An 11,967-nucleotide genomic window follows, 5' to 3' on the forward strand; every position below is an offset into this window, starting at 1 on the left:
TGGTGACTAGGGGTGCCCTTTGGGGCATCCCAGTCCCAACCATTGATTATCAATCTTATCTGAAATTATCAATAGGGAGAGAATGATTTTCTTGATTCATTTTGTAAAAATGTATTTCCTTGAAGTAACGAAATTTATGTTATTTTTAATTTCGTATATTTCATTTTAAGTATTTTTCCACAAAAATCATACTAAAAATTCAAAGTATCATATAAAACGCCTTTTTACTCTATTTATTTCTTGATTACTCTTTACAGAGTGGGCTTAATTATTTTTATTCCCTAAGTTTTTCTATCTAATGTGCTATCAATTTATTAAAACATTCGCAGAAAGCGGAGTTGTTGGTATTTTTGGTTGTTTATTGAGAAGATATTGAACATTTTATGAATGACAGTATAATATATTCGCAAACAACAATTAAAATAAATAAAAAGAAAACTGAACTTTCATATTTCGCATTGTATTATCGTTAATAACTTATAAGATCGTTACTAACTTGTCCATGCTTGAGATTTTTATTATTATTTTTTTTTTATCGAACAACAGCTCTTATGATGTAATATTAAATTGTACAGCAAGGGAAATATTTATAATAATAGTTAATATATTTAAGTCGTAATATTACTAAGAAATGTATATTCTATCGTAATAATACGTCAAAGTCGGCCGAGATATAAAGTGAGAGCAACAACCCAAGCCTGTGAGCATAACGTTCTAGTATTAAAACACTCGAACTTTATAAACTGAAAGACTTTTACAGTCTGTAGATTTCTGTAACGAGGTTACAAGTCATTCGGGAATTTTTTCCATTATAGCCGTTTTGCATGTATTGAAAACTACAGGAAAGCATCTAGCTATTTCGTTGGTGGTAATTGTTCTAATGCAAGGAATGATCTGCTCTTTCCCAACATTTTTTTAAATTCCTAAAATTAGCTGTCTTGCTAACAATGCTTATTTTTTTTATTTCAATTATTCATTTATTTGAAGTTTCTAAAGAGAAAGAGAAGGATTTATCTTTACAGTGGTTCGAACATTCTGATCCCACCAAGTAAAAACACGAACTCAGATATTATAAATAAGGTATTCTTTCTGGTCTGTTCTGTCTGGTCCAGCTGGGCTCATGAGGCCAAAAATGACTCTTTTACCATTCATCTTCATTTTAGACCCTGTTCTTCTCAGAAACTTTTATTAAGAATCAGATTACCTATCAGCAACAATAAGGCACAATATGGAATTAAACAGTCCCTGTCTTGTCATGAACTGAGAGCTGGGCACCATCATCCATCTTGTGTTTTTCTATATTGAATTGGTTCTTTGTGGTCAGTGGTCTATGTAGTAGCTGTTACACATTCCAACTACTACAGAATTTCCAAAGTTTCAGTAAACAAATTTTCCTAGCGGTAACAAAGGTTTTATCATACTTTTTAAAATAAATTATAATGTAAAGAATTTCGTATAGCTTTATTAATTAATATTTTAAGCCAGAATACACATAGTCAATTTTAGAAATGGCTGAATTTTTGGTTCCCGTTCGAAAGTTGTATAAAAAGTACTGTTTGCTGTAATAATATCTGCTTCAGTACATTACTACCTGAAAAAAATGTTTCACTAAAACTTCGAATGTTGAAAGGTATGTTTTCATGAATAGAAAACTTCTAGCTGCCACACCTACTCACAAAAAATGTTCTGTCTACCGTTCTTTCCGGAGTAGTGAGGACGTAAGTTTTTCAACGGTGGTGCTAAAACTACTCTTTTTTAGGCCTATATTAAATTTTTTGATCAAAAAATTTGCTAAACTTACAAATAAATTTCGTTAAAAATTACATTTTTAAATTTTACATTAATTTACCTTTTTTAATTTTTTAGAAACTTTCAGTCCGATCGAGATGTATAAGCTGAAGTCGCTTCCTTCAACTGCTTATTGAAAATCCATAAATGAAAAATCACAAGTAGCAACCAACATAAATACGTTTCTAATAAAGTGAAGAATTATGTAAGTGGAGTAGTTACCATTCACAAAATTATTGCTATTTGCTAAATTATACTAATCTTCAAGTTATCTAGTTTGGCCTCTGGCTTGGAGATTTCTATGGGAAAAAAGACAATGGCATTCACGTGATCTTTTTGCGTCTTTTTCATCGGTTTCCGAAAACGATAATTGATGAGGTATCGGGAATAGTAATAATTTTTTGTATGATAATAAACACTTCAAGAGACATAATGTCATTTTTATTTAGAGTAAAAAAAAAATATTTCCTAACTTTAATTTTTTTTTTAAGTTATAAGCTATATTTTTTTGGTATAAGAAAATCTAGAGTGTGTGTGTTTTTTTTATATGATAGCGATAGGGGAATTTAGTTATTTCATCTAATATTTTATTTATTAAATATTTTGGCTTAAAGCCAATTTTTGTTTTTAAATGACCATTAAAATAAACTTTTTAAGAGATGATTTATGCTGAACAGNGAGACATAATGTCATTTTTATTTAGAGTGAAAAAACAATATTTCTCAACTTTATTTTTTTTTTTAAAGTTAAAAGTTATATTTTTTGGTATAAGAAAATCTAGAGTGTGTGTGTGTGTTTTTCTTTTTATATGATAGCGATAGGGGAATTTAGTTATTTCATCTAATATTTTATTTATTAAATATTATGGCTTAAAGCCAATTTTTGTTTTTAAATGACCATTAAAATAAACTTTTTAAGAGATGATTTATGCTGAACAGTATTGTGGGAAAAATAATTAGAGTCAAGAAATTTTACTTTTGAGTTATAAAAAAATTTAAATATTTTTACTAAAAACCTATTTTTTTACTTATCAAAAGTAAACAAACATCCTCTTACTTTGTTTTACACTGAAAAATATTGCATTTAACATTAATATGAAAAACATTTAGAGTAAAAAACTTCGTTTTAGTGCTTTAAAAAAAATCATAAAATATTATTCTTAAATGAAATTTTTAAAGACAACAAAAACACCCTCTTGATATTTCCCATATTGAAAAGCATTATATTTTTAACATTATTATATTATGTGGGAGGATTGCAGTATTTAACGTTGTTCCTTAACAATAAACATTTTGTGCGATTTGCCAAAGAAAAATTAGCGCTAAATAAATATAATGAAACTTTCTAAAACCTATACAAATATTTTCAGCATTGTTACTGGTTAAATAACATAATCTACATTTTTGATTTTTTTAATGACACATAAAATAAAAAATATTGCTCAAACATTAAATAGATGTTGACATTTTTAACATTCCCTCCACATTATGTAATTACGCCCTTCACTTAATTCGAGACAAATTTCAAAATTGCCCGCTGATCGTAAGCCAAAAATTTTGAAAAAATTGATTTTAAAATCATTTTTGTCAAGAACTTTTCTAAAATGAAAAATGGGTGACTTGCTCTCAAAGAGTTTTTATTTACTACGAAACGTAACGCATATGAATTGCAAAGATAATCAGTAAAAAATTGCTCGGTGGAATAATTTTGTTGTTGCATTTATTCTTGGTAAGATAATTATTTTTTAAATTGGAAAACATCCTCTGTGAAGTAAGTCTGTCAAAATATAAAGTGGGCGGATCTTGAACTTGCCCGATTCTTCCAATCTGATAGATGGTGGACGTCAACACCAATCTTAAAAAATTGATGATGCAGATCACGGACGGATACCTTTTTCTAAGATACTCAGTCATCATCATACTACAGGAGAGTAGGACGACCGAGCGGTAATTTGATGAAGGTGTTTTCAAGATCTTGTGATACATTTTAATAAAAACAGAAAACTCAAAAAATATTATTTATTATAATTACTGGTAGAATCTGTTCAGATGCATTTTCGATTCCTCAAACTTTTAACATCAACACTTAGATAAGTTGATTACTGTGAAACAAAGAAATAGAAGACTCGAGAAATATTTTTATCTATACTGGTAAAATTGTTTTCTTATACTTGTAATGTTAATACAAATGATTAAACTCGGAACACAAATAAATAAACGCAACCACCATTGTACTGCTATAAAAATGGCTACCACCATTTTTATAGCAGTACAGTCACAATCATCATCATAGTTCATGAGTTCGACGATAAAATTGAACAAAAAAATTGAAAATATGCTCTTTAGATTAATCGTCTCAGTCTTTAGGAAAGAATTTCAAGCTGCTATAGCAAGCTGCTATATGCTTATTTACAGAAGCGGATGGCAATCATACTGGTTTACAACTCTTACAATCAGTTTAAAATTTTGCAAGTGCTATAATTTAACCTCTTGGGGATGGGTGATTCAGAAAAGCATTCAGGATCAGGAATCAGAATCAGGATGTAATTAAACAAAAAACGGTATTTTATATGTAATCGTTGCTAATTTGACAGACTTACTTTGCTTTCACTTTAATTATTGTTAGTTTAATCACATGTACAATAATTAATGTTAATTCAAAGTATAACTAGTAAATAGTTTTATTTTGAACAAAGTAATGGTGAATTAAATAAATCAAACAATTATAACTCCGCCCACAAATAAACTGCTAAAGAATTACTTTGAATACCAGTTTTATCTTTTAACCCTGGTTCGTACGGTTTTATACTGGCACGTATTTGTGACAGTCTGAAACAGTGTAAAAGAATTAACTCACCTCTCTCTGAGGAAAAGTGGGCTACTATTTGAGGGCAAAACAATTTTCCTTTCAAACGTCAAAGCTAACTTCATCAATGAAAATTATCTTACCTTTTGCAACATAATATTTGAGATGAATGAAATACAATATGAAAAATTATACATTGCATTTTCTATAGATTTTAAAGGTTTTAGTAAAATAAAATCGTATTTATTCTGGAAATTATGTTATCTTGTAATGAAGTAGGCGTTACCTTTCCTTATGCTCCAATTATAGTTCGTTCACCAGGAGTTGACACTTGGCTCCGCCTTCATCACGTGGTATCGGATGATACTATTTCGCTATTTTGGGGAGAAGGATGCGAACAAGGCTGCTATTTGGCGATCGACAAAAGTATTTATCTCTCAATCTTCATGCGCATATTTTGAACATGTGCATTTTATTTCATAAACTTGTTGATATTTTTCTCTTTTTATTGAATAGTTTGTTCTTTTTGAGATATTTTGCTACGAAAAAGTTTTTAAATATAAATTAGCTGAAATAACGAAAGGTATAATAGCTGATGATAAAGCGAAGTGACAGAAAAAGAATTCACTGTTTGTGTTTGGCCATCACTTTCTACATCGGAAAGCCTCCACACGGATTCTTATAAGTAGTCTGCGCAGACTATTTAAAAAGTGAACAATTTGAGAGCATGAAACCAAATTCTATTTTAAAAGTGACTGAGAGGAATTTGTCATATATATTTGAGAATTGAATCTGTAGTGGTAGACAAGTCAATAAGACAAACTAATCGTATTCAAAAATTAAACAAATTTTAGACATATATTTGCTACCACTTCTTTATTTTTACTAGATTTTCCATTAAAGGGTTCTTTCGTAAACTGGTTTGCCTTCATAGTGGTCTGATTGGACTACCTATAAACCTACCTTTTCCTCTTACTCCCCCGCGCTGAAATGAACTCTGCGTCCGAGGAGGTGGAGCCAAGTGCCAACTCCTGGTGAACGAACTATACAAGTAAAACGTCCGGCTATTCTGCTCGTTATTATCATGAAAAAATTACAGATAGTAGTATAAATAATTATTAAATAGTTAGATTAGAAAAAGTTACCTTTCTCATGAACTCAGCCATCGTAAGTTGGACGGCCGAGCTCTAGAATTTTTGCAAGAACTGATTAAAGATAACAACTTGCCTATGCCTATGTGAGATTGTTATCTAAGTGTCGGCCCCGTCAGGGGCCCTAACTCATTCATCTGAGTGGGAAACAGTGCATGCAGCTCAGAGGGGCAGTCAGAGGGGTTGGATAAAGAGAGAAAATAGTTGCGATAGTTAATACAAAATGAGTGGTAAAAAATTTACATAAGAGATAGAATTTAATGCTAATCATAGTTCCGAGTACATGTATATACAAGTTAAAAGATAATTTAAATCTTAGCTCCCATCCTGCCTCGCCTTCCCCCTTACGGGCTTCATCGGTGCACAGGTCAGGAGCCTTGATTTAGGTAGAAGAAGAAGGAATATTTACATTATGTACAGGTTACGATGTGAAGCGTTTGGAAAAAACGCCATCTGATAGGAAAAAAGTCGTTGCCGGGCTATAGTTAAGGTTTTCCCTGAGGAGTTCGAAATCGAAAATATTATTATAATTGACGGTGTTGCAGCGTGTGGCTTCTTTGAAGAAAGCTGCACAGAGGAGGACTATGTGTTCCTGTAAGGAGTTTATATTTAGGTCATTCCTGATATTTATCATGCGAAGCCTCCGGGGAGCTCCCGTAATCCTTCTAAGCATTTTATTTTGGATGGTTTCAAGCTTTGATTTTTGTGATGCAGTTAGTGCGCTCCAAGCGGGGGCGGCGTAACTAATGATAGGTCTGATGCATTGTAAATAAAGCGTTCTCTTAGTTTTGAGAATCAGTTTCGATTTGTGATTTAAAATTGGTTGTAGGGCATAAAACGCTCCGTTAGCTTTGGAGGCGATATTCCTGATATGTGCATTCCACTTCATATTTTGGGTCAGGGTTACACCGAGATAAGTAGCCTTATTTACCACGGGTTACATCGTTAAAGAGGATTAGGTTACTGTTATTTATCTTTTTCTTATTCGTCTTTCTCATAATAAGAGTGAGGATTTGCTTGAGTTTATTGCGATCTTCCACATTGAACACCAGTCTTCAATGTTAGGGATGATCTGTCTAAGGTTATCGATGGCACTATTGGGGTTGAGTGATTTGCTAAGGATTGCTGTGTCGTCAGCATAATATGCAGTACTGATGTTTTGGTAGTCGTTAAAGTTTGGGAAGTCTGCGGCGTATATCAGATATAGGGTCGGACCTAGGATTGAACCCTGTGGGACCCCCGCTTTAATAGATCTAACGTTTGATATAGCATCATTGACTTTTGTTTGGAATACTCTGCCACTTAGGGATAACAATTTGCTACGAATCAGAAAACTAATAAAATATGATTTATTTAAATCACTGGTAAAATTATGTTCACAAACATTTTCTGTTTCTCATATCTTTCACATTAACACACAGGCAACTTGATTTCTGTGGAACAAAGAAATGGCAGACTCGAAAAATAATTTTTTTTTTAAACTACTGGTTAAATAGTTTTCTCATACTTGTAATGTTTACACGAATAAGTACACTCGTTAACACATTTATAGCATTTACGAAAATTTTTAATCTTACTAATTTGAGTATTTTGTCCCACAGTGTTATATTGTATCAAACTGTGTGTAAACTAATTTTTTTTCTTCCTAATTTTAACGAAATATAAATTTTTAAGTTTCTAAACCTTTTTCAAACAGGGTACTCGATTAAAGCACTTGATCCAAGCAAACGTAAGTGTTACAGATTGCTGGCAATTCATTTTTGAAAAAGAAAGGGGGACTGTAATTTTCGCACATACTGTTTACGTCTTAAAAGAATGTTTAGAGGGATTAATTTTCAGAATAAAATATATTTAAAAAAATTTTAATTCTTCTTCTATTGAGATTACTGAAATATCATTAAAGATGATGCCTTTTGATGAAAGTAAGTCCTTTTAATTACAACAATGAAGGATTTCTGTTAAGAATTTAAATAAATATAGAAAATTATCAGAATATGTTTTTTTTTTTTCCTCTTTCATTTACTGAAATGATTTCTTCTGGTTACTCATGTTTCTTTCTACACAATTACACTCGGGAGCTTGAGCTCGTAAGTACTTGACCTTGCATATTTCATTTGTGAGGTTTGTAAATTTAACGCTAATTTGTTTTTTGTATTGAAATTCATACGCTAATGTGGAATGTTTAATCTGAATTTATTTTAAGACTTCAATGGGCTATTTATTTCTAGTAGATATATATTTAAATATTTCTTGCAAATTTAAATTGACGTAAGAAAAAAACTCATTTTTCTTATTAGAAGAAAATTAATGCCCCTTTATTATGGTAAATATGGTTACCAATGCCCTTAATAGGTGTTACAAAAAAAAGAAAAATAAGAAAATTAAAAAATTAATTTTTTTTCACATATAAAATTATTTTTATTATTACAATAATCTGCAAAAAAAAGAAGAAAAAAAGATAGACCTACCATAATTTTTAAAACGTTTTCTAAAAACTGGCATTAGGTCACAAATTTTATTCAAACCTACTTCACCAGAGCTGAAAATATTAATAAATAGAGAAACCAAATTAAAAGTTGTAAAATAGTTTATACTGGACATTTAAAATTTGCGATAAGTATACTTACAATGCTGTCTAATTATAAGAATGATGTCTAATTCGACAACGGAACTTAAAATGTATTTTTGTGAAGTATAATATTTTATTAAATAGTTTTAAAAAACCAGGCAGTGTTTAAAGAAAATATTGAGAAAGGAAATTTTATAACAAAACAATTCATTAGGTGATTAAATAACAAAATTAATTACATTTATGTTTTACTGGCAGGATCATCTTCATAGCATGCAGGGGAACATAAATATTTCAGACCTGTAATGTGTCATAATGTTTAAAAATAAACTAAAAAACTTCACATACAAAAAATAAATCATTAAGATACAGTCCCTGGCCAAATTATTAGAAGCACTGTAAGATTCGATGTAAAATTATAATCATCAGGTAATACTATAAAGCTTTATTGTTTTTACGTAGCTGAAACCGGTTTGCACTTGTTTACGTTAGTGTATCAGTTGGTTAACAATGAAATGAAATATAGGTTAAATATAAACACAAATAAGAGGTATATGAAAAATCTGAATAAAAACCCATTTGGACGTTTAAATATTAAAGTACTAACAAGTATGTCAATACTTTTATAATTAAATACATTATATTAATAAATTAACATGTATGTTTAATTTTAAAAGTATAGCATATAAACTCGTGCAAATCATGTCATTATTAAAAAACTACAGTGCGTCTATTAATTTGACCTAATTATTATAATACAATAATATAGTACCTGATACAATAAATAATCTGTATATTTATAACATTTCGTCGAATTTATATTATATACAGCCTAATTTAACCGATTGATACACAAACGTAAACAAGTACAAACTGGTTTCAGTAGCGTAAATACAATAAAGCTGTGTGGTATCACCTGAGTAATTAAGATTTTACATAGAATCTTATAGTACGTCTAATAATTTGGCCAGGGACTGTATAATGCTATAATTTTAACTAATTTTGATTACCACAAAAACACAAATACAGTACTTTTAAACTATGCACAGTTTAAAAAAAATTTATATGCTAACCAGTTGTAATCCTCATATAATAAAATAGAATTTCGGTTGACTTTTTAAGTTTTCTTGGTGATAAACTACTCCAATTATTGATGTTTGATAAGCAATCACCATTTGTAGAAAAAAAACGCATACTCTATAAAAAAAAAATTTTTAAATATATAAGGTAATGTTTTTAATCTTAAATTCTTTTTAATGCAATTTTTCAAAAAAGTATGATTCTCTAGGGCCCCCTGAGAAAATGGGGTCCCCGAGCATTGCCCTGTGTGCCTATAGGTAAAGACGGTACTGTTTACTGGACATTTAGAGCTAAGAGATAAAAAAAAATATATAACTATTATAAACCACCCTATAAATATTATATGAATAAAAAAGTAACACTTTTTACACTTAACACTATTTAAATAATTTCATATATGTAATGAACTTTCAAAAATTTAAAATGTCAGATTTAAAGATCTTTTTCACATTTCTTGAAAAACATTTAAATATTTATTTAGTTATATACATAAATTTCATTTGTAAATATTTAATTCCGACCAAAAAAGCTAAACGCCCTTATGGAATTATACAGAATTTAAAAACCAAATAAAATTAAATTAAAGCCAGACACTATAAATTAGTCACACATTTAGTTACGATTCTAAGTCAGTCTAATCTAATAGGTTCATATAATCAATCATTGAAAAATAATTTACCGAAATCTTCGAAAATGCTTAACTATTTACTTACATTTCGATATTTTGTGGAAAGCGAAACAATTTCAAATTTGGCTAACCCGCTCTATTTGCATTGCAGTAAGCACATCTATCATAATTCTTTGCTTTGCGCACAGAAGAATCACTGAAAAATATTGAACGAAAAAAAAGAGGATTACAGTCTTTATCAAAACTGAAAACAAGGAGAAAAAAATCAACAGAAGATAGGTTATACAAAGCGCACTTACTTGCTAGGGATAATTGTCAAATTAACGTCCGCCATTGATTGATTTCTCGTGTGCTTCTCTCTCCAAACTCTTCTTCCAAAACTAAGGATGATATTGCGCATGCGCTTCGCACCTGAAAATAAACTTCTCCGCCGTACGATAAGCGCTGGCATAGTGCTAGATTTTGTTACGACTTTCGCAAGTTTCCCATCTTCACACTTAAACAATCTTTGGCCCAGGTATATAAAGATGGAAAAGAGAAGAAACTGGTATGTAATAAGTTTCATTTTGTAGCTTTTTTTCGAGAATAATAAAATATCGGTAATAATCAAATTTTTTTTTACGGATGTTATATATATCTTGGATTGCTTCTTCCCCGAGAATTAATTAATTTCGGTGAATTGTTTATAGTTAAAAATAGATTTACTCCTCCCTAAAATTATCTAATATTGAAAAAGTTCTACTACCAGTATTTTCTCTTTTCCGCCTCGCTTTCAGTTCTGACCAGGGAAACACTAAGTATAAATTGAAAATTATGTTTGAGTGTGTATAGATCAGAGTTAACACGTTGAGCGCCGCGTCAGCCATCGGTGGCTGACACTGGACTTTCCATTTAGGCCCCGTCAACCATCGGTGGCTACAACTAAAATTACATTTAGGCCGCGTCAACCACCGGTGGCTGACACTGAAATTACATTTCGGCTGCGTCTGCCACCGCTTGCTGACAGAGACCTTTCACATACGCCTCGAAAAACAGCTGGCTTATAGCGTATAACATGATATAGAACTATAAAATTTACACTTTTATAGAATTGCAGAAAATTTATTCAAAATTTACTGAATTATTGTGATTCTTGGTTTAATAAATTTGATTTAGTATATTTATACACCACTATTTTTAAACAATTCGTAGGCATATATAGTTCACAGCAATCAATACTATTCTGCTCCATATCCTTATTTAAAATGCTAAAAATGGTAGTAATAGCTAACAATAACTCCCACATTAGAATTTTTTAAAAAAATTATTTCAATGAAACAATATTTAATATCTATGTTTAGATTTTTTATTAAACTGGAAACTAAGTAAAGAAGTACAAACTTTTCTCCTTTGCTGCATGCTGCAAAAAACTTTCTTTTCCAGGTGGGAGGGGGGGATACAGTGAAGAACCACTCCTGTTAAGAGTGCCAAATTCCTCTTCCGAGGCCTTCCAGATGATTACAATTCTGACGATATTTCCTATGAATTAGGGAAAAAAGGTAATCGATATCACCAAATTAGTCCAGTTCAAGAAGAGAGTGGGCGGGACCTATAGGCCACTCCCACTCTTCCTCGTCGTCACTCTTGAGATAACCAATGCCGAGACGATATTCACCTACGAGAATATTAGGGAAGCACCCTATTAGAACTGAGGGATTCCGTGGTGGCCGCAACAGTGTTATAGGTGTCAGCGCTGTGACCACATACAACGGACTCGCAACTTCACTCCAAGATGTATGAAGTGTGGGCACCCTTCTTATGAATGCAAGAAAAGCAGAGAAGTCCCCGCCAAGTGCTGCAACTGTTCGAAAGAAGACACCTCAAATTTCTCTGGGTGCGAGGCCTGCGCCAGTAGAAACTGCCAAAGAACCAAGTCATCTCCTACCAACTCAGCTCATCGCTTCGTC

Source organism: Parasteatoda tepidariorum, chromosome 9 (genome assembly GCF_043381705.1).
Source record: "Parasteatoda tepidariorum isolate YZ-2023 chromosome 9, CAS_Ptep_4.0, whole genome shotgun sequence".
Taxonomy (NCBI): domain Eukaryota; kingdom Metazoa; phylum Arthropoda; class Arachnida; order Araneae; family Theridiidae; genus Parasteatoda; species Parasteatoda tepidariorum.